Source organism: Paroedura picta, chromosome 3 (genome assembly GCF_049243985.1).
Source record: "Paroedura picta isolate Pp20150507F chromosome 3, Ppicta_v3.0, whole genome shotgun sequence".
NCBI classification, from domain to species: Eukaryota; Metazoa; Chordata; class Lepidosauria; order Squamata; family Gekkonidae; genus Paroedura; species Paroedura picta.
Genome location: NC_135371.1, coordinates 172772704 through 172794578, shown reverse-complemented (window position 1 = coordinate 172794578; position 21875 = coordinate 172772704). Strand labels below are relative to the sequence as shown.

Genomic DNA, 21875 nt, shown 5'->3' with positions numbered 1-21875 from the left:
CCACCTGCCCAGCTCCCCGCTCAAAGTCTCCAGGTATTTCCCACCCAGAGCTGGCATCCCGATTAGAAAGAGTTGTGGAGAGGAAGTGGTTGGGCCAAGGCTGGGATGTAACTACTGGGATTGGGGGTTTTCTATAGCTCCACACCTCTGTTCCCTCCCGCTAACTTCTCTCAGGCCCGTTGCTAGGATATCGGCCAGCAGGAGGGGCAGCCATGCCGGCTCAGCCTCCGGGGCACAGCTGTGTTTGCCTCCCCATGTACTGGGCTGAGAATCTACATTCCGTCCCCACCACTGCGCCTTGTGTAATCGGAGCAGAACTCCGAATGGCATTTAGGGATAATGTGCAGGGCGAGGTTCTCCTTAAGAAAGTTTCCACCCTGTGCCCTCCGAACGTGGGCACGGTGTGGCATGCCATGGGCCTAATGCTTAGGGCTGATCCTGCGTTGAGCAGGGGGTTGGACTAGATGGCCTGTATGGCCCCTTCCAACTCTATGATTCTATGATTCTAATTCATTGCAAGTTTGCTAGGAATTAAATGTGTTTGTGCATGCATGGAAAGGACCTACTATTCCTTCCCAAACAGTTGGCCTTCTCTACCCAAAGGACCGAGAGAAGGCCCACGACCGATAACTCCCCCTTCTCCTTTTACACCCCCTCCTCCCCCTCCAAATCTCCCCAATTCCTGGTCTTGACCTTCCCCGCTGGAAAACTCTGGGCAGACCAGCAGGGTCTCTGCCAGCTGGGCAATGCCACCAGTGGGAATGATCAGGGGGCATCTATAATTCATGGCCAGAGTGAGTGCTCTGGGCAGGGAGGGGGGCTGGCCGGCCAGCGGTGCCCATTAGCTGATGACTTTGCTTAGAACAACCTGCTTGGCGAGGCAAAAAAAATGAATAAATCATTTGTGCTTTAACATTTGGGGGAAGCTCTCGGGCTTCCGTGGCTGCCTGCCTGCCCGGGGGAAGAGCCTGCAGACCGTCCGGATTATCTGGCCAGCACCTACCTATCGACTGAGTCCCCCCCCCCTAGCTTATCTGTCCACCCACATATCTGGTCTCTCTTATCTCTTCCTGTTTACCCACACACCTCTGACGCTAACTCAGGCTTTCTCAAGCAGGGTTTCCTGATTGGCCCTGGATGGGCTTCCTGAGTGGGTATTTACATATATTTGTTAGGTGATATGACCACAAATGGTCATGTCAACCCAACCACCCCTCCCCAAATGGCCCATGGTGGGCCTGGAGGGGGTGGGGAGGGGAGGGGCCCTGGGTGGGCGTGTCCACAGCTCTGCTTCCCAACTATTCTCTGCAGATTCCCGCCGCTTCTAGGGGTTCTCGAAGCCTGAATAATGTTTCAGAGATTTCCCAATAGTGAGAAAGTTGAGAAAGGCTGCTTTAACTTATCTAACTACCTTTCTTATCCATCTCCCTATTTTCCTACTTATCTGTCTACCTATCCTTTCTTCCTTATCTGTCTACTCACTTACCTGCCTGCCTACCTCTTATCTGTCCATCTACCTACCTACCTGCCTATCTACCCATCTCTTCTCATATCCGTCTGTCCATCTATCTACATACCAGGCTGTCCACAGTTTCAGTTTTATCCTTCTGTTTGTTTAGCCCCCTAACTACTTACCTGTCTACCTTTTCTAACTCATCCTTCTACCTTATGTCTCCTCTAGCTACCTATTTGGAGAGCCTCTTGTGGCGCAGAGTGTTAAGGCAGCCGTCTGAAAGCTCTGCCCATGAGGCTGGGAGTTCAATCCCAGCAGCCGGCTCAAGGTTGACTCAGCCTTCCATCCTTCCGAGGTCGGTAAAATGAGGACCCAGCTTGCTTGCTGGGGGGTAAACGGTAATGACTGGGGAAGGCACTGGCAAACCACCCCGTATTGAGTCTGCCATGAAAACGCTGGAGGGCGTCACCCCAAGGGTCAGACATGACCTGGTGCTTGCACAGGGGATACCTTTACCTTTACCTTTAGCTACCTATTTATATACCTGCCTACCTACTTACCCTGCTAGTCCAGTTCTCCTTCTTCTTCTTCTCCTTCTTCTTCTTATAAAATGTAGCCATTATTTGTGTTGCTTTACCAGTCACATTTGTGAAGGGCATTTTCTTCCTTTTCTCCTCCTATTGAAATAGCCTTCTGCCCAAAGGGATTGTGTTCATTTGGGGGAGAATCCTCACCTTTAGGGCTGGGCACCCAAAATGCACCTCCAGTGCCTAGGCCTACGATTGGGATATTTGGTTTGCAGGGCAGAGTTTTGCCCAGTCATGGAAGTGAGAAACTAAGAGCAATCCAGAAATCTCCCAAAGAGTATATTGCAAAAAAGAGAAGAGAAACCGACATTGACTCTAGTCAACCCTTTCATGGTATGTTTGCCACTTTTCTCTACCCGAAGGAGTCTCAAAGCGGCTTCCAGTCGCCTTCCCTTTCCTCTCCCCACAACAGACACCCTGTGAGGGAGGGGAGGCTGAGAGAGCCCTGATATTACTGAAGAAGAAGAAGAGTTGGTTCTTATATGCTGCTTTTCCCTACCCAAAGGAGGCTCAAAGCGGCTTACAGTCACCTTCCCTTCCTCTCCCCACAACAGACACCCTGTGAGGAGGGTGAGGCTGAGAGAGCCCTGAGATTACTGAAGAAGAAGAGTTGGTTCTTCTATGCTGCTTTTCCCTACCCAAAGGAGGCTCAAAGCGGCTTACAGTCACCTTCCCTTCCTCTCCCCACAACAGACACCCTGTGGGGTGGGTGAGGCTGAGAGAGCCCTGATATTCCTGGCTCAGTCAGAACAGATCTATCAGGGCTGTGGCGAGCCCAAGGTCACCCAGCTGGTTCCATGTGAAGGAGGAGCGGGGAATCAAACCCGGCTCACCAGATTAGAAGTCCGCACTCCTAACCACTACACCAAACTGAAGGGTAGAGAGGAGGGGTCGGAGGGTGGCTTCCAAGTGAAAAGAAAGACAGCCATCCCATTCAAAGATAACAGACACACTTTAAAGCAGGGGTAGTCAACCTGTGGTCCTCCAGATGTCCATGGACTACAATTCCCATGAGCCCCTGCCAGCGTTTGCTGGCAGGGGCTCATGGGAATTGTAGTCCATGGACATCTGGAGGACCACAGGTTAACTACCCCTGTTTTAGAGGGATGTAGTGCCCCCCTCCCCAGTGTTCAGGCATACTGTTACATCAACAGGTATCTCCGACATTTCAGCTGCTCCTATTCACCCAGGCAGCTGCCGCCTTTCTCTTTTGTACAGGATTGCTAGCATGGGACTGGGCGCAAGTCGGTCAGTGTTCTTCCCCCCACTCGCTCCTCCACGTGCAGCTGGCTGGGCGGCCTTGAACCAGTGCCAGTTCTCTCAGAACCATTCCTGCAGATCAGTTCTCTCAGAGCTCTCTCAGCCCCACCTAACTCACAGGGATCCTACCCCCCCCAAGCACAATTTGAGGCCAGGAGCCCCTTAAAGACCAACAAAATTGTCAGGGTGCGTTCTTTCAAGAGTCTGAGCTCCCTTTGTCGGAAACAGAAACTGGACTCTCTCAAAGGTTCGTAGCCGGAAAATTTTGCCGGTGTCTTAAGTTGCTCCAGGATTTGCACCTTGCTCTCATTCCGCAGGCCCTCAGAGCAATCTCCTTGGAAGACAAATCACTTTCAAATAAAACCAGGAAATGTAATTCCTCAGATCACAGAAGGCTCCAAGAACAAAATGACTGAGGAATCCTGGAGTCTAGATCAATAAACTCTACACAGTCCTGGATTTCTTTCCTAACTGGAATCTCCCAGGGGCATCCATCACACACCTTTCGTCTGTCCCAGTGTGCCCACAGCTGCAGTAGGTGGCATTAGGCCTTGTGTTTAATTTGAGCATTCCCTCCCAGCCTCAAACACTCTGCAAGCTTTCGAGTTATACAGGGGGGTTTCCCCAGGCCACGCGGAAAGGAAGTCTGCCTTCAGATACTGGGAGTAATAACTGGAAAGGACTCAGGCATGCTCTCCTGAGCACTCACGGTCCCTCCTTGAAATACCTAGGAGAAAAATCTCAAATGTGAGCTAAGAAGGTCCCTCCACTAAGCTCTGAAGGGCTCGGAAGTCTTTACAGGGGGGTTCCTCCTCAAAATACCAAGGAGGAGCATCTCAAGTGTGAGCTACGAAGAAGGTTGACTTCCATACATGGCTTTTCACTACCAAAAGCAGCTTACAATCCCTTCATCTCCACGAAACAGACACCCTGTGAGGTAGGTGGGGCTGAGAGAGCACCAAGAGAAGAGCTCGGCGAGAACAGCTTCTAACAGGACTGCGACTAGCCCAAGGTCACCCAGCGGGCTGCCTTTAGAGGGGCGGGGAATCAACCTCGGCTCACCAGATTGGAAGCTGCCGCTCCTAACTGCTCCAGATGTCCATGGACTACAATTCCCATGAGCCACTGCCAGCATTCGCTGGCAGGGGCTCATGGGAATTATAGTCCATGGACAACTGGAGGGCCACAGTTTGACTACCCCTGCGCTACACTGAGCTGTCTCTGGTCTCTACACAGCTTTGACAAGCACCGGCTCTTTTAACATTGCCCATGTCATGACCTAGTGCTGAGTTAAAGCCCTTTCAAATTTTCTGGGATGTCAAACATACGGCCCCGGGACCAGAACCGGCCCATCCAGGGCTCTTATCCGAAAACCGATCGGGATCTTTATTGTCAGAGGTCTGAGGTTGTGCATTACGGCCCTATGTGCTGTTCAAATGCTCATGCGCAATAGGCAGAGGGGGTGGGAGTGTGGGCATTGGGGAGATGCCAGGAGGAAATACTGCAGGAGTGTGAACATTTCAAGCATGTTTGTATTTTGACTAAGGGAGAATATCTTCGTCTGTGTGCTTTTGTATCCCCCATCCCTGACATCACATTTTACGACACACACGGCCCAGCCCAAAAGTGTCATCTCCCGCCCTCGTAGAAATGAGTTTGACATCTTATTATTATTGTTGTTAGATTTATTTTATTATTGTTGTTGTTGTTAGATTTATTATTTTAGTATCTCTTAATACTAAATCCCCAAACGTATTGCCCTAAAGCAAAGGGAGGCACAGAGGGTTTCTAAGCATGTGCAGAGTGCCTTCCCGTCATTTCCGAATATTTTTTATTTACTGACTTCACTGATGTACTACAAAATCAGAGTCCAGTAGCACCTTTAAGACCATCAAAGAATAAATCTTTGTTGGTCTTAAAGGTGCTGCTGGACTCTGATTTTCTTGTGCTACTTCAGACCAACACGGCTACCCACTTGAATCTTTCCTTGACGTACTATTAGTCTCCCTACGGGGGGGGGGACCAAAATGATTGGTATCCTTCTCTTCCTTTTATCCTCACCACACCCCTGCGAGGTAGGCTAGGCAGAAAGAGTAGGACTGGTCCCAGGCCCCTCAGCATGCCTCCACGGCAGAATGTAGATTTGAACTTGGGTTTTACTCATTCACGGATGCTTGAGGCTGATCCTGTATTGAGCAGGGCGTTGGACTAGGAGGCCTGTAAGGCCCCTTTCCACTCTAGGATTCTATGATTCTGATCATTCACACCATGATACAAAATGTCATTCAAGCCCTGATTCCCCACATTTATAGGTTTGGGTTACAACAACTTTGCAGGGTAGGACAGTTGTTTAAGAGCTGCTGAGGCTGTACGTCTGATGCCCCTTCAGCTCAGGACAAGCAGTCTGAGGGGGGGGGGAAACACCAGAATACCTTAGAGCAGGGGTAGTCAACCTGTGGTCCTCCAGATGTCCATGGACTACAATTCCCATGAGCCCCTGCCAGCATTTGCTGGCAGGGGCTCATGGGAATTGTAATCCATGGACATCTGGAGGACCACAGGTTGACTACCCCTGCCTTAGAGGGTCATTATGATGGTTTTGGAGACAATCACCTTCAAAAATGTGTTATGTAAAGGTAAGGGGGTGGGGCAGGGAGAAATCACAGGTGCCTGTGCCCCAGCCCCAAACTCTAGCTCTCCACCTTTTCACCTGAAGAACCAAGTTCTACTCTGGGGAAAGTTCTGCCACAAAAATCTGCAAGGCGCTACTAAGACGTGCTGGGAACTTCCAACCCCCTCGCCAGGAAATTCACAGGCTTGCTTCTCTGAAAGTGAGGTTGGGGGGGGGGGGGTGGAGAGATAGACTGTAGACCAGCCGGAGTCCCCAACACCTCTGACCCTTGCAAAAATTAAAATCAAGCAGGGAAAGAGGGGATTGGGGATAAAACGCACCTTTCGTGTTCGAGAACCGATGGCCTCTGGCTCCCTTCCCAAGCCTGGGATGTCTCCCCCCCCCACGCTGCCCGCGCCCCCCCTTCCTTGTGCCTGGATCCCAATCCTAACCCTGGCAGGGTTGCCACCGGCTCAAATGCACACCCCTTCCCCGGCCACCGCCGCTCATCTCCCCATCCGGCCCAGCCAGCCAGCCAGCCGCAGGCCCCTGGGTACCACTCTGCCTCCCTGCATCTCTGCCTGCATCCCTTCCACCGGTGATGGAGAGGGCCGCTCGGAACGTACCATCTCCGGGCCGGCAGGGAGGGGTGGCGCGGCCCTCAGCGGGGTCTAAATCGACCTCCCCGGGGGTCTCGGGCATCGGGGATCCGGGAGGGGGGGTGCAGGAGTGGGGGGGCGGGCCTTCTGCGTGACAGGTGGGGGGGAAAGGAGGCCGGGATCGAGGATTGGCTCGCCCCCTGCGTTGACATCTCCCCCCCTCCCGCCCTCGGTTCCCCTCCTCCTCCTCCCTCTGCTGAGATTTGCAGCCGGAGCAGGGCTGGGCGAATCTCTCCAAGCCTTGCAGGATGTAGGGGATGGGATGTTGGCCGCCGCATCCCCCGGGCTGTAAGACCGACCGGCTCCCCCCGCCCTCGCCCTCGCCCTCCCCCCTGCCCCTCCGCTCCCCTCCTTAAGGGGGGCATCGCCTCGGGCCAGCCGCTCGCCCCCTTCCCCCCCAGGATCCGGGCCAAGCCAGAGGGGAGAGAAGCCGGCCGCCTTGCCCCACGCTTTCTGCGCCTCTCTCCGCAGCGGATCTGCCCCCCAGCCCCCCACCCCCAACTTCTTCCCCTCGCCCACCTCCAGACCCCCACCAGACGCCCCCCCCCACCTCCCAGGTCGCTCGGATGGCCTGGTAAGTACCACCTTCTCGTTTTTTGGGGGAGGGGGGGCGTGGGGGTGAATAGCAGGCGAGCCCTCCCTCCCAAATTTTAATGGGGGGGAGGGAGGGTTGAAGAGTGACGCCCCTCTTTTCCTGGGGGAGGGGGAAGAAGACACACCGGGGAGCCTCCGTCATGTAATGCAGAGATGGGGGGGGTTGCGGCTGCGGGGGGGGGGGAGCAATGCGGCTGAGCTGGCTTGTGGACCGCGCGGAATGCAGAACGGGGCAAGGGGCTCGCTCGCTCGAATTGCACCCTGGAATATATTCCCCCCCTCACCGGGTGTGTGTGGGGGGGATTAGTTGGAGGTCTGGCGGATGCAGAATTCAAAGGGGGGGGTGGCCAAATGCAGAGGGAGGGGGCCAGGCTAGGGCCGGACCTCTCTGGAGACCCTCCTGCCCACTCCTCTGCTCCCCCAACCAACGCCTGCCTGCTGGCATCTCAAGGTGACAGCGAGGTATCCCTGGGTCGAGTGTGTGAGTGTGTGTGGGGATGTGCGCACACGCAGGGAGACGGGGGAGGAGGGAGGGAAACGCAGAAGGAGAGCCGGTGACGTACCTGGAAAGATCAGCCAAAGGGGGTGTGGGTGGGCCGGGTGGGGGGCGTCTTCCCAACCCCAACAGGGATCTCCCACCCACCCACACCCACTGCAGAGCCAGGCCGGCGTTCAACCGGGGCGGGGAGTTGGCTAGGCTTCGAGCGGCTGCGCGCCACCCCCTCCACCCCCCAAACCCGGCTCCGGCGGTGAAGCGAGCAAGGAGAACGTGGGAACGCAGCCACGCGTGTATGTTTAAAAGCGTGTCTCTTCTCTTGATGTTTTTTTTGGGGGGGTGGCTTAGGCCGCAATTAAGGCAGAAATGATGAGATAGATAGATACGAGGAAATAGGTCTTTAAAGGCAGGGGAGAGACGGAGCGGCAGTGAATTAGGACCGGGGAGGGTGTAAAGAGGGCGCAGTGGGTGCTCTCGGGTAATTGAAGGACGTGAGGACGGGCGCAGCAAAGCAAACCCGGGTACAGGCGAGGCGACCAGCTTAAGCCGACCAACGCGCGTCTGCGGGTGGGCAGGTAAGACCACAAAACCCTAGGGCCGCTTCTCCTGTCCGGATCAGGCCCCAAGGCCGGGCTAGCCGCGTGTTCTGCCCCTCTTCGCTTCCCTTCCGCGCACCGGGATAGACTGCCTCTCCCGCTGGAGGCTCCATTCGGGCTGGAGAGGCCCGTCCCCGTCCCTCTCCCCCCTCCGCTAATGGGCAGTCCGGGCCGGCGAAAGAACTGCGTTGCGGTAGTCCTTAGGCGACCCCCGGGTGCCAAGCGCCGCCCGGGCCGCCCGCCGAGCCCTGCGCACCCGCCCGCCGCCCGCCAAGGGCACCCGCGGGCGCCTCCTTCCGCGCCCGGCTTTGGCGCATTGCTCGGGATGGGGAAAGGAGGCGCGCTCCGGCGCTCGGGCTTTTTTCAAGGCGACTGCAGGGGAGGGGGTGGGATCCACGGGCCGCCGGAGGGAGGGGGCTCTGCCTGCGCCTCGCCCTCATTGGCCGAGCGGGCTTGAGTGGCAGCCGGCAGGGGGAGGTCTGTCCGAGGGAAGGGGGGGGATCTTTGGCCCACGTGGCAAAGGGGAGGGGGGGCAGCAGGTGGCAGAATCAGGAGAGGAAGGGCCGGATCCGGCCAGCAGCCCGGGCTCCCTTGGCTGGGGAAAGCCCCAAATCTCTCCCCCCGTCCCTCTGGAGTCCACTTATCCCCCACAGCTGGCTCTGGATCGGGCCCAGGGATCCGAGTCGCCAGGCTCAACGCTTTGCGGTGGCCAAGAGCACAGATGGTGTGGCCTGAAGCGTTGCCAACTCCTGGCTAGGAAAGACCTGGGCATTTGGGGTTGGAGCGTGGAGAAACTGGGGCTTTGGAGAGGGGAGGGAAACTCATGAGGGTCCACCCTTAAGAGCAGCCATTTTCCCCAAGGGGATCTGAAGATCAGTTTAGGGAGATGGCCTCGCCTGGAGGTTGGCACCCGGGGTGCCCAGGAGCCCGTCCTCCAAGGGAGCCATATTTTCGGGCGGGGGGGTTGACCTGGAGATCGGCTGGCCTGATTTTAGCTATGATAGAACTTCCATTGGCAGAGATCAGATATTGAGGGCAAACGGCGGCTGCCGTTTGCCCTGGCGGCTCATGGGAATTGCAGCCCACAGACATCTGGAGAGCCACAGTTTGGCCACCCTTGGACTAGATCAGGGGTAGTCAAACTGCGGCCCTCCAGATGTCCATGGACTACAATTCCCAGGAGCCCCTGCCAGCGAATGCTGGCAGGGGCTTCTGGGAATTGTAGACCATGGACATCTGGAGGGCCGCAGTTTGACTACCCCTGGACTAGATGGATGATGGCCCTTCTGGGCTTTTTAATGGTGCCCATTTTTTGGGGAGGCCACGGAGAGACTTGAGGTAGGCAGGGGAGAGAAGGAGGGAGGAGGGTGTTGAAGAGAAGGAGAGATGAAATGGGAGCGGGGTACGCTGCTGTCAAATTGCAGCGACCCCAGAAAGGGGCTTTCAAGCTTGCCTTCCTCTGCAGAGCCTGCCTTGGTGGTCTCCCTTCCAAGTACCAACTTTGCTTAGTTTCCAATTTCTGGTGACCCCAGCAAGGCGCTTTCGGGACAAGTGAGAAGCGGAGGTGGTTTGTCATCACCTGCCTCTGCAGAGTCTTCCTTGGTGGTCCCCCATCCCAGTACTATATTGCTTTGCTTCCAATTGATGACGAAAGAGGCAGAGGGGGTTGGCCCTTGCTGACCTCTGCAGAGCCTTCCTTGGTGGCCTCCCTTCCAAATGCCAGGTTTGCTTAGCTCCTGGGGTCCGATGAAATCAGGCGGCAAGACCACACCACCTTCACCTCCCAAAATTAGGATACTGGCAAAGAAAACCTGTAAGCTTGGCCTCGTGTAACCAAGGGGTCTTTGCACCCAAGTGTTCTCTTCAATGTGCACAAAATGTGCTATGGCGGAGGGAGGGTTGAGCAGTTTGGAGAGAGAACATTGGCGCAATTCAAAACTCCGAGACTTCTGCGTTGCTGGTGCCAAATTTTTTCAGGCTCTGAGCACTTTCTCCCACTCGCTGTGGGCTTCTAAATGCCAGGGAATGTGAGGGTAGTGACAAAGCATGTGTGCTCGCGCAAGGCAAATGCGCAGGGATGTTGGCGCATCACACGCGATGTGCGCAAATGAAAATCACCAACCCTAGTGCGGTCCTTGGTCCGGAGAGCCGAGACTGGCCAAATCTCTTTGGATCTCAGGTGCTAAAGTAGGTCAGCCTTGGTTGGTGCTTGGATGGGAGACCACCAAGGGACGCTATGAGAGGCAGGCCATGGTCAACCACCTCTGGACATCTCTTACCTTGATACCCTGTGGTTGGGGTGGCCAAACCGTGGTTCTCCAGATGTCCATGGACCTTCTGGAGTGGCCAAACCATGGCTTTCCAGATGTCCATGGACCTTCTGGGGTGGCCAGACTGTGGCTCTCCAGATGTCCGTGGATTTTCTGGGGTGCCAAACTGGGGTGCCAAACTGGCTGTCCAGATGTCCATGGACCTTCTGGGGTGGCCAAACCATGGTTCTCCAGATGTCCACTGAGCCAGGGTCTCAGGCCAAGGCCTTTCCCATCCCCTCCTGCCTGGTCCTTCTAACTGGTGATGCCGGGGATTGAACCTGGGACCTTCTGCCTGCCAAGCAGAGGCTCTGCCACTGAGCCAGGGTCTCAGGCCAAGGTCTTTCCCATCCCCTCCTGCCTGGTCCTTCTAACTGGAGATGCCGGGGATTGAACCTGGGACCTCCTGCCTGCCAAGCAGAGGCTCTGCCACTGAGCCAGGGTCTCCGGCCAAGGTCTTTCCCATCCCCTCCTGCCTGGTCCTTTTGACTGGAGATGCCGGGGATTGAACCTGGGACCTTCTGCAGGCCAAGCAGAGGCTCTGCCACTGAGCCCAGTTCTTTAGATCATCTCCAAGTTCCCCTGGAGAACATGGCAGCTTTGGAGGGAGGACGCTATAGCAATATCCTCCACTGAGGCTCCTCCCTGCCCCAAATCGTGCCCCCTCCCAGGTCCACCCACTATGGTCTCCAGGTATTTCCTAGCCCAGCATTGGCAACCCTTTCAATCTGCTTCCTTTCCCCTTCTCCCAGACCTGGAGCCGTTTTGAACGAGGCCTCCCGTATGATCTGCCAGGGCCCAAATCTCTTTCTGCTGTTGAATTCGGTGTTGGGATGCGTTCCTTACAAATCCAGGAGTCCAGGAGCACCACAAACACAATTTGTGGCAGGGAGGAGCTTGTGTGAGTCACGGCCCCTTTCTTCAGTGCCTCCTGAAAGCTCCTCTCCTGCCAAAAATTTCGCTCGTCTTTCAGGTGCTCTGGCTGCTTTCTCCTGCCATAGATAAACACGGCTACCCAACTCAACCTGTAGGGATCCCCGTTCCACAAGAAGCAGAAAGGAATCCCTACGAGGAAAGGCAGAAAAGTCTTGGACTTTTCAGCTTAGAGGGGTTTATAAAATGATGCAGGTGGTGGAGGGAGGAGGCAAAGGGAACACCTTCTCCCTCTCGCAAAGTACCAGGTCTCGAGAGCATCCATTGAACCTGACGGGCAGTAGGTTCAGAAAAGGAAATGCCAATTTACACAGAGAGCCATTAAAAGGCGGGATTCACGGCCAGAAGATGTAGCATTCAGAAGGGAATTAGATGATTCATGGACAGGTCTATCCAAAGCTACTGGCCAGGGTGTCTGAGGGGATCCCCTGCATTCAAAGGCAGAAATCCTCTTAATCCCAGAGCCAGGGGGCAAAATCAGGGGAAGGCCTCAGTCTCCATGCCCTGTTGTTGGACCTCCAGAGGAATTGGTTTGCCACTGTGTGAGACGGGAGGCTGGACTAGATGGACCCTCCCTGGTCTGATCCAGCTGGGCTCTCCTGATGTTTTTATGAGGAGAAGGCCTCGTCCTCTCTGCCCTGTTGCTGGCTCTCTAGAAGAATCGGTTGGCCCATGTGAGACGGGAGGGTGGACGAGATGCATCTCTGGTCTGATCCAGCAGGGCTCTTCTGATGTTCTCATGAAGGTCTCAGCCTCTCTGCCCTGTTGTGGGCCCTCCAGAGGAACTGGTTTGGCCTCTGTGTGAGACGGGATGCTAGACTAGATGGACCCCTAGTCTGATCCAGCAGGGCTCTTCTGATGTTCTTATCAGGGGAAGGCCTCAGCCTCTCTGCCCTGTTGTTGACCCTCCAGAGGAACTGGTTGGCTGCTGTGTGAGGCAAGATGCTGGACTAGATGGACCTCTGGTCTGATCCAACAGGGCTCTTTTGATGTTCTCATGAAGGCCTCAGCCTCTCTGCCCTGTTGTTGACCCTCCAGAGGAACTGGTTGGCCCCTGTGTGAGGCCGGCGGCTGGACAAATGGACCCTCACTGTTCTGATCTGTCAGGTGATGTTCTCTTGAGATTCCTTTGGTAGCAAATAGTAGGGTACAAAAAAACAGCTCTTCTTCTTCGTCATCTTTTTCATATCTCATGGAGACTCTTCCATCTCCCCTCCGGTTTCAAGGGAGGCGGAGCGGGGGGGGGGGGGCTTGATGCCTTCTAGGTAGCTCCTACTCTTGGTTCTCCGCTTAGCTTTCTCTTCGGTTCACTTCTAAGCCATCCACCTACACCCTTTTTCTTTTCCCCTTATGTAACCTTGCATGAAGTCAGCCGCTCAAAGTGTTGCCCACTCCTTTTCACTCGAGATCTCTCACCCCTTCTACTTTTCCTCTCCCCCCATCTCTAGGCCCCCGGCAGCCAGCACCCCCCCACCCACCCCCTCCCGGAGGTTGCTGATGGTGGGGCAGTGTGGATGGTTTAGGATACGGGTTGCGGTGGGTGCTGTGAAGCCGATTGTGTTGGTCTAAACCAGGGGTCGCCAAACTATGGCTCTCTGGAAGTCCGTGGACTACAATTCCCACGAGCCCCTGCTAGGAGCAGGGGCTCGTGGGAATTGTAGTCCACGGACCTCCGGAGACCCAGCATTCTAGCCCAACAAGATCTCAGCAAGAGGCAAGCAGAGATGTTTTGGTACTGCCTGACTCTATGTAGAGGTCCTAGATTTTCTTGCTGGCCTCCCACCCAAGTACTGACCCCTCCCAAGCTCTCCCAAGCTCCGACAATCTAGGGCTAGGCTGGAATATCCCATAAAAGCCCCACCCCATAACATAGGCCTCTGACCCCAAAGTGGACTCTGCCTGAATCCCACTTTTGCTCACTCCCAATCCAGTCCAGCCCTGCATGGCTGTCCCTTGGAATCTTTAGGGAGAAAGACACATGGGCCAGTTTGGCTTATTTTATTAAGGAAGAAGTGCTATGTTTTTGGTACCCTACTTTTCTCTACCTGAAGGAGTCCCGAAGCGGCTTACAACCGCCTTCCCTTCCTCTCCACACCACTGACATCCTGTGAGGTAGTTGGGGCTGAGAGAGCTCAAAGAGAACTGCTCTGCGAGAACAGATCTCAAAGAACTGTGACTGGCCCCAGGACCACTGGATGGCTGCATGTAGAGGAGGCGGATTGGGGAATCAAACCCGGCTCTCAAGAATAGAGGCTGCCACTCTTAAACACTAGACCACTGACTCTAGTCCAAGAGACCTGTGTCACACGATCCTTACTCCCCTGGAGACCGAAGCAGGCAGTTTGCAGCTGTCTGAAGGAGTCCTGCCTTGGAGGGAGGACCGCGCGGCCTTGGACCCCCCCCCACTGAGGGTCAGGGATGCCAGCCTCCAGGTGGGGCCTGGGGAGCCCCTGGAATTCCAGCTCCTCTCCAGACTGCAGAGCTCAGTTCCCCTGGAGGAAAGGGCTGCTTGGGAGGGGGGACTCTGTGGCCTTGGACCCCCCTGAGAGTCAGGGATGCCAGCCTCCAGGTGGGGCCTGGGGATCCCCTGGAATTCCAGCTCCTCTCCAGACTGCTCATGTATTATGTAGGCAGACAAGCCCCACTGCAAGGGGTAGAGCTGTAGCTGTAGCTCAGTGGCAGAGCCTCTGCTTGGCAGGCAGGAGGTTCCAGGTTCAATCACCGGCATCTCCAGTTAAAAGGACCAGGCAGGACGGGATGAGAAAGACCTTGGCCTGAGATCCTGGCTCAGTTGCAGAGCCTCTGTTTGGCACGTAGAAGGTCCCAGGTTCAATCCCCGGCATCTCCAGTTAAAAGGACTGGGTAGAAGGTGAAAAAGGAACAATATAGTTCCTTTTTAGGCAGGAGGAAAAGTGTGTATCTGTTGATGGCAGTGGGTTTTGATTAATCTCCCAAGCAGCCCTTTCCTCCAGGGGAACTGATCTCTGCAGTCTGGGGAGGAGCTGGAATTCCGGGGGATCCCCAGGCCCCACCTGAAGAAGAAGAAGAGTTGGTTCTTTTATGCCACTTTTCTCTACCTGATGGAGTCTCAAAGCGGCTTCCATTCGCCTTCCCTTTCCTCTCCCCACAACAGACACCCTGTGAGGTGGGTGAGGCTGAGAGAGCCCAGATATTCCTACTCGGTCAGAGCAGCTTTATCAGTGTCATGGCGAGCCCAAGGTCACCCAGCCGGCTGCATGTGGGGGAGCGGGGAATCGAATCCGGCTTGCCAGATTAGAAGTCCACACTGACCACTATGGCTTTCCCCCTCATGCATCAATTGCTGTTTCTTGTAAGAGGCTGCTCTCAAGACAAAAACAATATATTTAATTCTCTCAAGCTGTTGGACAGTGGCTGGTGGTTTTCCTTTTTTCTGAAAAGCGGGCCTGTGTCTTTGAGCAATTGTGCAAATGTTCATGGAGTGTGGCACGAGGGAAGAATGGACTGTCCCACATTCGTGTGTGTGTTGCTGGTATGAAGAAAAACCCAATCCCATCCCCCACAAGACTGTTGGTGTTGGGTGAAAATAAAGGTAAAGGTAAAGGTATCCCCTGTGCAAGCACCGAGTCATGTCTGACCCTGGGGTGACGCCCTCTAGCGTTTTCATGGCAGACTCAATACGGGGTGGTTTGCCATTCCCTTCCCCAGTCATTACCGTTTACCCCCCAGCAAGCTGGGTACTCATTTGACCGACCTCGGAAGGATGGAAGGCTGAGACAACCTTGAGCCGGCTGCTGGGATCGAACTCCCAGCCTCATGGGCAAAGCTTTCAGACAGCTGCTTTACCACTCTGCGCCACAAGAGGCTCTGGGTGAAAATACCAGAGCGATAATATCTAATCTGGGAATAAATGTTATATTACGTTATAACGCTCAACTGGGAAGCAGCTCCCTTGGCCTTTCGAGGGAACAATTGCAGGAGAAAATGTAAATACACAATAAAATCCCGTGGCATCTACAGTTAAAAGGACCAGGCAGTAGGGGATGGGAGAGACCTTGGCCTGAGACCCTGGATCAGTGGCAGAGCCTCTGCTTGGCAGGCAGAAGGTTCCAGGTTCAATCCCCGGCATCTCTAGTTAGAAGGACCAGGCAGGAGGGGATGGGAAAGACCTTGGCCTGAGACCCTGGCTCAGTGGCAGAGCCTCTGCTTGGCAGGCAGAAGGTCCCAGGTTCAATCCCCGGCATCTCCAGTTAAAAGGACCAGGGAGGAGGGGATAGGAAAGACCTTGGCCTGAAACCCTGGCTCAGTGGCAGAGCCTCTGCTTGGCAGGCAGAAGGTCCCAGGTTCAATCCCCGGCATTTCCAGCTAAAAGGACCAGGCAGGAGGGGATGGGAAAGACCTTGACCTGAGACCCTGGCTCAGGGGCAGAGCCTCTGCTTGGCAGGCAGAAGGTCCCAGGTTCAATCCACGGCATCTCCAGTTAAAAGGACCAGGCAGGAGGGGATGGGAAAGACCTTGACCTGAGACCCTGGCTCAGTGGCAGAGCCTCTGTTTGCCAGGCAGAAGGTCCCAGGTTCAATCCCAGCATCCTCTCCAGTCTAAAGGACCAGGCAGGAAATATTGCGAAACACCTCCACCTAAGGCCCTGAAGAGCTGCTGCCTATCTGAGCAAGAAATACCAACCATAATGGGCCAAGGCTCTAATTCAGAATCAGGCAGCTGCCATCTGTTCATGCGCAGTGCGCCGAATCCTGCTTGTTCATTTGCCTGCGCAAAACTCCGTTCCTCCGGCCGTACCTGCAGTGCTCTCGTGTTTTGCCCGTTGCAAAGCCTGTTTTCGGGCACCTTCCAACTTTTTCTAGAATGGATTGTGGTGGGTAAGGCTGCCTCCCAGGTGGGCAGATCACTGCAAGGAGAGAATGAGGCAGGTGTGGCGCTTTTGGGGCCAGGGCAGATTGGAGTCTTTGCCAGGGTGCTGTAGAGAGAGGAAACGTCCAGAGCCGTTCTTCTTGGACAGACCCACAGAGGCCTATCAAAAGAAGAGAACTCCGGGGAAAGTGCGCCAGAATTGCGCTGTGTGGGCAGGAGGGTGGCGGAGGAGTGGGCCCTGGGAGCGGAAACCCTCCGATGGGGTTTGTGCAGCTTTGGTGTGCCCTGCTGATGCGTAGGTGGTCAAACAGTAGGGGTAGAACGGAGCCAAAAAACGCATTTGAGGCTGAAAATGTCTTCGAAACGTTTCAAAAACTGCGTCAAAAGAACATCTCTTGATGATTTATCAAAAAAGGACATCAGAGTCTGCTTTGGAAACCATGAAATTGGGAGACTATGCTCCTAAGGCGGCCGTTCTCAATTTTTTCACCGTTGAGAAACCCCTAAAACCTTCTTCAGGCTTTCAGAAACCCCAGAAGGGGTGCAATCGTGCAGAATAGGGGGTGGGAAGCAGAGCTGTGGACACGCCCACCCGGGGCCCCTCCCCTTCCCACCCCCTCCAGGCCCCTCATTGGCCATTTTGGGAGGGGAGGGCGGGTCGACAGGACCATCTATGCTCACATCGCTTGATACACGTTTAACAAAGTATTAAAAATATATTAAAAATTCATTAACTCTCACCCGTTCCAGAAACCCTTCCAGGGCCATCAAGAAACCCCAGGGTTTCACAAAACCCTGGATGAGAAAAACTGACCTAAGGCAAGACAAGGAAATGTAGCTGTTGGAAAGGGGCCAGGTGTGGCCAAACGGTGGCTCTCCAGAGGCCCGTGGACTACAAGTCCCATGAGCCCCTGCCATCCGGCAGGGGCTCATGGGACTTGTAGTCCATGGGCCTCTGGAGAGCCAACGTTTGGCAATCCCTTCTCTATGGCATTTGACTCCATTTAAGTGCCACCTCTGCCCAAATCCCGCCCTCTTCAGGCTCCTCTATTATTCTATGATTCTATTCCTGCATAGTGCAGGGGGTTGGACTAGATGACCCAGGAGGGCCCTTCCAACTCTATGATTCTATGATCCCAACCCCAAACCCTCCATTTAGTTCCAGACCCGGAGTTGGCAACCTACAGACCAGAATGTTCTGGGATTCCCTGCGACATCTAGCCCCATTCGTTTCAAAGGCAGGGGAATCCGAAAGTTAACAAGGAAATAAAGAGCCACACCAGTCACTACGTACGGGGAAAAGAAGGCCAGGCCAGGCTGACGGTGCCAAATAGAGGACATTATTTTATTACTCTTTTATTTCAAGTAAACAAATCCCCAATGTGTTTGTGGCGCAGAGTGGTAAGGCAGCAGACATGCAGTCTGAAAGCTCTGCCCATGAGGCTGGGAGTTCAATCCCAGCAGCCGGCTCAAGGTTGACTCAGCCTTCCATCCTTCCGAGGTCGGTAAAATGAGTACCCAGCTTGCTGGGGGGTAAACGGTAATGACTGGGGAAGGCTGGAGAGCGTCACCCCAAGGGTCAGACATGACAGTACTTGCACAGGGGATACCTTTACCTTTACCTTTAGGCATCATTCAGGGAACCCGCAATGTGTAAGACAACCTCAGCGTCAATGAGTGTACAATAACGGCTAGAAATGCACAACGCATGTTACATTAAAAGTTTTAAATGCTGCCCTAGAATACACAGAACTGCTTGAGTTTCTTCTCTTGCGTGTCCGGAAGAAGTTCCTGACAGTGGTTTCTCAGTGGAACAGGTTTCCTCGGAAGGAAGTGGGTTCTCCATCTTTGGAGATTTTTAAACAGAGGCGTTTGCTGGCTGGGCCTCATGGGAAATGTAGTCCATGGACATCTGGAGGGCCGCAGTTTGACTACCCCTGGTTTATACCATGCCACCATGCGTTCCTGGCTGTATCATGCTCCCCGAATGTGCACCTTATTCTGCTTCTTTTTGGGGTGGGCTGTGAGAACCTGAATGTTCATGCCCATGAAATAATGCTGTGTCCCCTTCAGAATGTAAAGGGGGCCCGCAGGGGAGGCCCGAGTTCAAATGCCCCCCGCCTCTTTAACACCTTGAAGTTAATGGTGGGCTGGTGACAAATTCGTGGCAGCCAGTTTGGTACCATGGTTGAGAGTGGCGACCTCTAATCTGGAGAGCTGGGCTTGATTCCCCCCTCCTCCACCTTGGGACAGCCCCAGTTCTCTCAGAGCTCTCTCAGCCTTGTCTACCTCACAGGGTGCCTGTTGTGTGGAGAGGAAGGGAAGACTTATTTAGGTTCTTGAAAAGCCAAATCTCAAAACCACCACCTCTTCTTCTTCTTCTTCTTCTTCTTTTTCTTCTTCCTCTTCTTCTTCTTCTTCTTCTGATGGTTTGAAAAGTTCATTGGCTGCCAACGGCTGCCAACTTCCTTTGGGTTGTGTATTTATTTGCCTGCTTAATGGCTTCTTTAGAACATTGGCAGCGTATTCCTAAGTAGAGTTACAGCCGCTCTATCCGCCTGGAGCCAATGAGCTCGGCAGGGTGGAACTAGAGTTACCAACCTCCAGGCGGGACCTGGAGATCCCTCGGCATTCCAGCTCATCTCCAGATTACAGAGATCAGTTTATTATCACATTTATTATCATATTTATTAACCATGATCATATTTATTATATTTATTAAGTGAGCCAGCGTTGTGTAGTGCTTAGGAGCACGGACTTCTAATCTGGCGAGCCGGGTTTGATTCCCCACTTCTCCTCCACATGCAACCAGCTGGGTGACCTTTGGCTCAACACAGCACTGAGAAAGCTGTTCTGACTGAGCAGGAATATCAGGGCTCTCTCAGCCTCCCCTCCCTCGCAGGGTGTCTGTTGTGGGGAGAGGAAAGGGAAGGCGATTGTAAGCCTCTTTGAGACTCCTTCGGGTAGAGAAAAGCGGCATATAAGAACCAACTCTTTTCTTCTTCAGTAATCTCAGGGCTCTCTCAGCCTCACCCACCTCACAGGGTGTCTGTTGTGGGGAGAGGAAAGGGAAGGCGATTGGAAGCCGCTTTGAGCCTCCTTCGGGTAGAGAAAAGCGGCATATAAGAACCAACTCTTCTTCTTCTTCAATAATCTCAGGGCTCTCTCAGTCTCCCCTCCCTCACAGGGTGTCTGTTGTGGGGAGAGGAAAGGGAAGGCGAATGTAAGCAACTTTGAGACTCCTTTGAACAGTGAAAAGCGGGTTTTAAAGATCAACTTCTTCCTCTTCCTCTTCCTCTTCCTCTTTCCCTTCCTCCTCCTCCTCCTCCTCCTCTTCTTCTTCTTCTTCTTCTTCCTCTTCCTTTTCCTCTTCCTCTTCTTCTTCTTCTTCTTCTTCTTCTTTGGACTATACCTCCAGACCTGTAGAAATTTCCCAACCTGGCTGTGTGGGAAAGGAGAGAGGATTTCTAAATTCTGAACATTCTCTCTTAACTCCGCTATGGAATTCAAGGTCACCCAAGGACATCAGTAGGCATTAGGTTGCCAATCCCCAGGCGGAGACTGGAGATACGCCAGTTCAGCCACTCCTCTCCAGACTACAGAGAGAAAATGGAGAAACATGGCATTCATTCTGCCTCACCTCCCTGCATGGCTCCTCCCCTTCCCCAGACTTCATCTTCTGCCCCAAACCTCCAGGAATTTCCTAACCTGGAGTTGGGAACCCTCTTCAGACAGGGAAAAAAGGAAGTTCTTCCGGCAGACAAAAACGGTGATATAGAAGTCGACATCCAACAATATTGTGAGCAATGCAGGATTTTGTGAAGCCCTGGAAGTTCCTAGATTGCCCTGGAAGTTCATTACTTCTTAATATATTTTAAAAATATGTTGAACATTCCCTTCACCCCTCAGTGGCCAGTGATGGGCCTGGAGGGGGGGGAAGGGGGGAGGTCCCGGGTGGGCGTGTCCACAGCTCTGCTTCCCAACCCTATTCTGCCCCATCACGCCACTTCTGGGGTTTCTCGAAACCTGAAGAATGTTTCAGGGGTTTCTCAATGGTGAAAGAGTTGGACGTGTGGCCTTCAAAGATCCATTCCTCCTTCTTTAGAGGTGACACAGGCTGGGGACAAACAGGGGGGCAGCAGCTACCGTCCTGCCCTACCCGAAATCTTCTAGAGCTGGGGTAGTCCACCTGTGGTCCTCCAGATGTTCATGGACTACCATTCCCATGAGCCCCTGCCAGCGAACGCTGGCAGGGGCTCATGGGAATGGTAGTCCATGAACATCTGGAGGACCACAGGTGGACTTACCCCTATTCTACAGGAGCCCACCTGGCAGTTCTTCATTCTTTGCCGGTCCCGTCCCGTCCCAGCCTTCGCCCAGCTCCCAGCGCCTTCCGGCCGACTCCCTGAAATCTCCTTTGCTGCGATGGGGCCGTGCCAAGCCGGGGAACGCGGCAACGCTGCAAACAGGCGGCTCCATCACCCATCGCTTGGCAACGGAGGGTAAAAATAGCACCGGCTTCGGAGGAATCTGGCTCCGCTGACACCACCGGCTCCGGGGGCCGGGCTGGACCCAGGGCTTGGAGACGGAGCAGGAGGCCGAGGGAGGCTCCCCGGGACGGGCAGTTCAGGGGCACGGGCGGTGATGGAGCAATGCCCCAACTTTTCGGGCTTCTGTCACCTGCCTCCCCCCCTCCGGATCTCATTTCGTAAACTTCTGCCCCTTTCGGGTTCCCTTGCCACCCGGCCAGGCATTCACCCTCCCTGGCACACGGGAGCATCTCTGCATGGGAGAACATGGGGGAGTGGACGCCAACCTCCGGGCGGGACCTGGAGATCCCCCAGACTCACAGCTCTTCTCCAGACTGCAGAGATCAGTTCCCCTGGAGGAAAGGGCTGCTTGGGAGGGGGGACTCTGTGGCCGTGGACCCCACTGAGGGTCAGGGATGCCAGCCTCCAGGTGGGGCCTGGGGATCCCCTGGAATTCCAGCTCCTCTCCAGACTGCAGAGATCAGTTCCCCTGGAGGAAAGGGCTGCTTGGGAGGGGGGACTCTGTGGCCTTGGACCCCACTGAGGGTCAGGGATGCCAGCCTCCAGGTGGGGCCTGGGGATCCCCTGGAATTCCAGCTCCTCTCCAGACTGCAGAGATGAGTTCCCCTGGAGGAAAGGGCTGCTTGGGAGGGGGGACTCTGTGGCCTTGGACCCCACTGAGGGTCAGGGATGCCAGCCTCCAGGTGGGGCCTGGGGATCCCCTGGAATTCCAGCTCCTCTCCAGACTGCAGAGATCAGTTCCCCTGGAGGAAAGGGCTGCTTGGGAGGGGGGACTCTGTGGCCTTGGACCCCACTGAGGGTCAGGGATGCCAGCCTCCAGGTGGGGCCTGGGGATCCCACAGAATTCCAGCTCCTCTCCAGACTGCAGCTCCCCCCCCCCCTCAAGTTTCCAGGTATTTCCAAACCTGGCGTTGGCAACCCCTTTGCCTTGGGCTCCAAATGTTTGCTCGGCAACGCATGGGGTGAAGCATCTGCCGAA

At 54.7% G+C, this 21875-nt stretch overlaps 1 protein-coding gene across 3 annotated transcripts in view; it reads left to right on the top strand.

Moving 5' to 3' along the window:
* The first annotated feature begins 6775 nt into the window (after positions 1-6775).
* The window catches only part of ATP2B3 (ATPase plasma membrane Ca2+ transporting 3), a 112681-nt gene continuing 97581 nt past the window's right edge, over positions 6776-21875 (top strand). Inside the window, exon 1 of one of the 3 annotated variants that reach the window (XM_077329669.1) lies at positions 6776-7144. The gene's annotated coding sequence lies outside the window, so the exon portion shown is untranslated. Of the gene's footprint in view, positions 7145-7931; positions 7954-21875 lie in introns of those variants that run through there. The other 2 variants (XM_077329664.1, XM_077329665.1) reach the window with 2 other exon arrangements.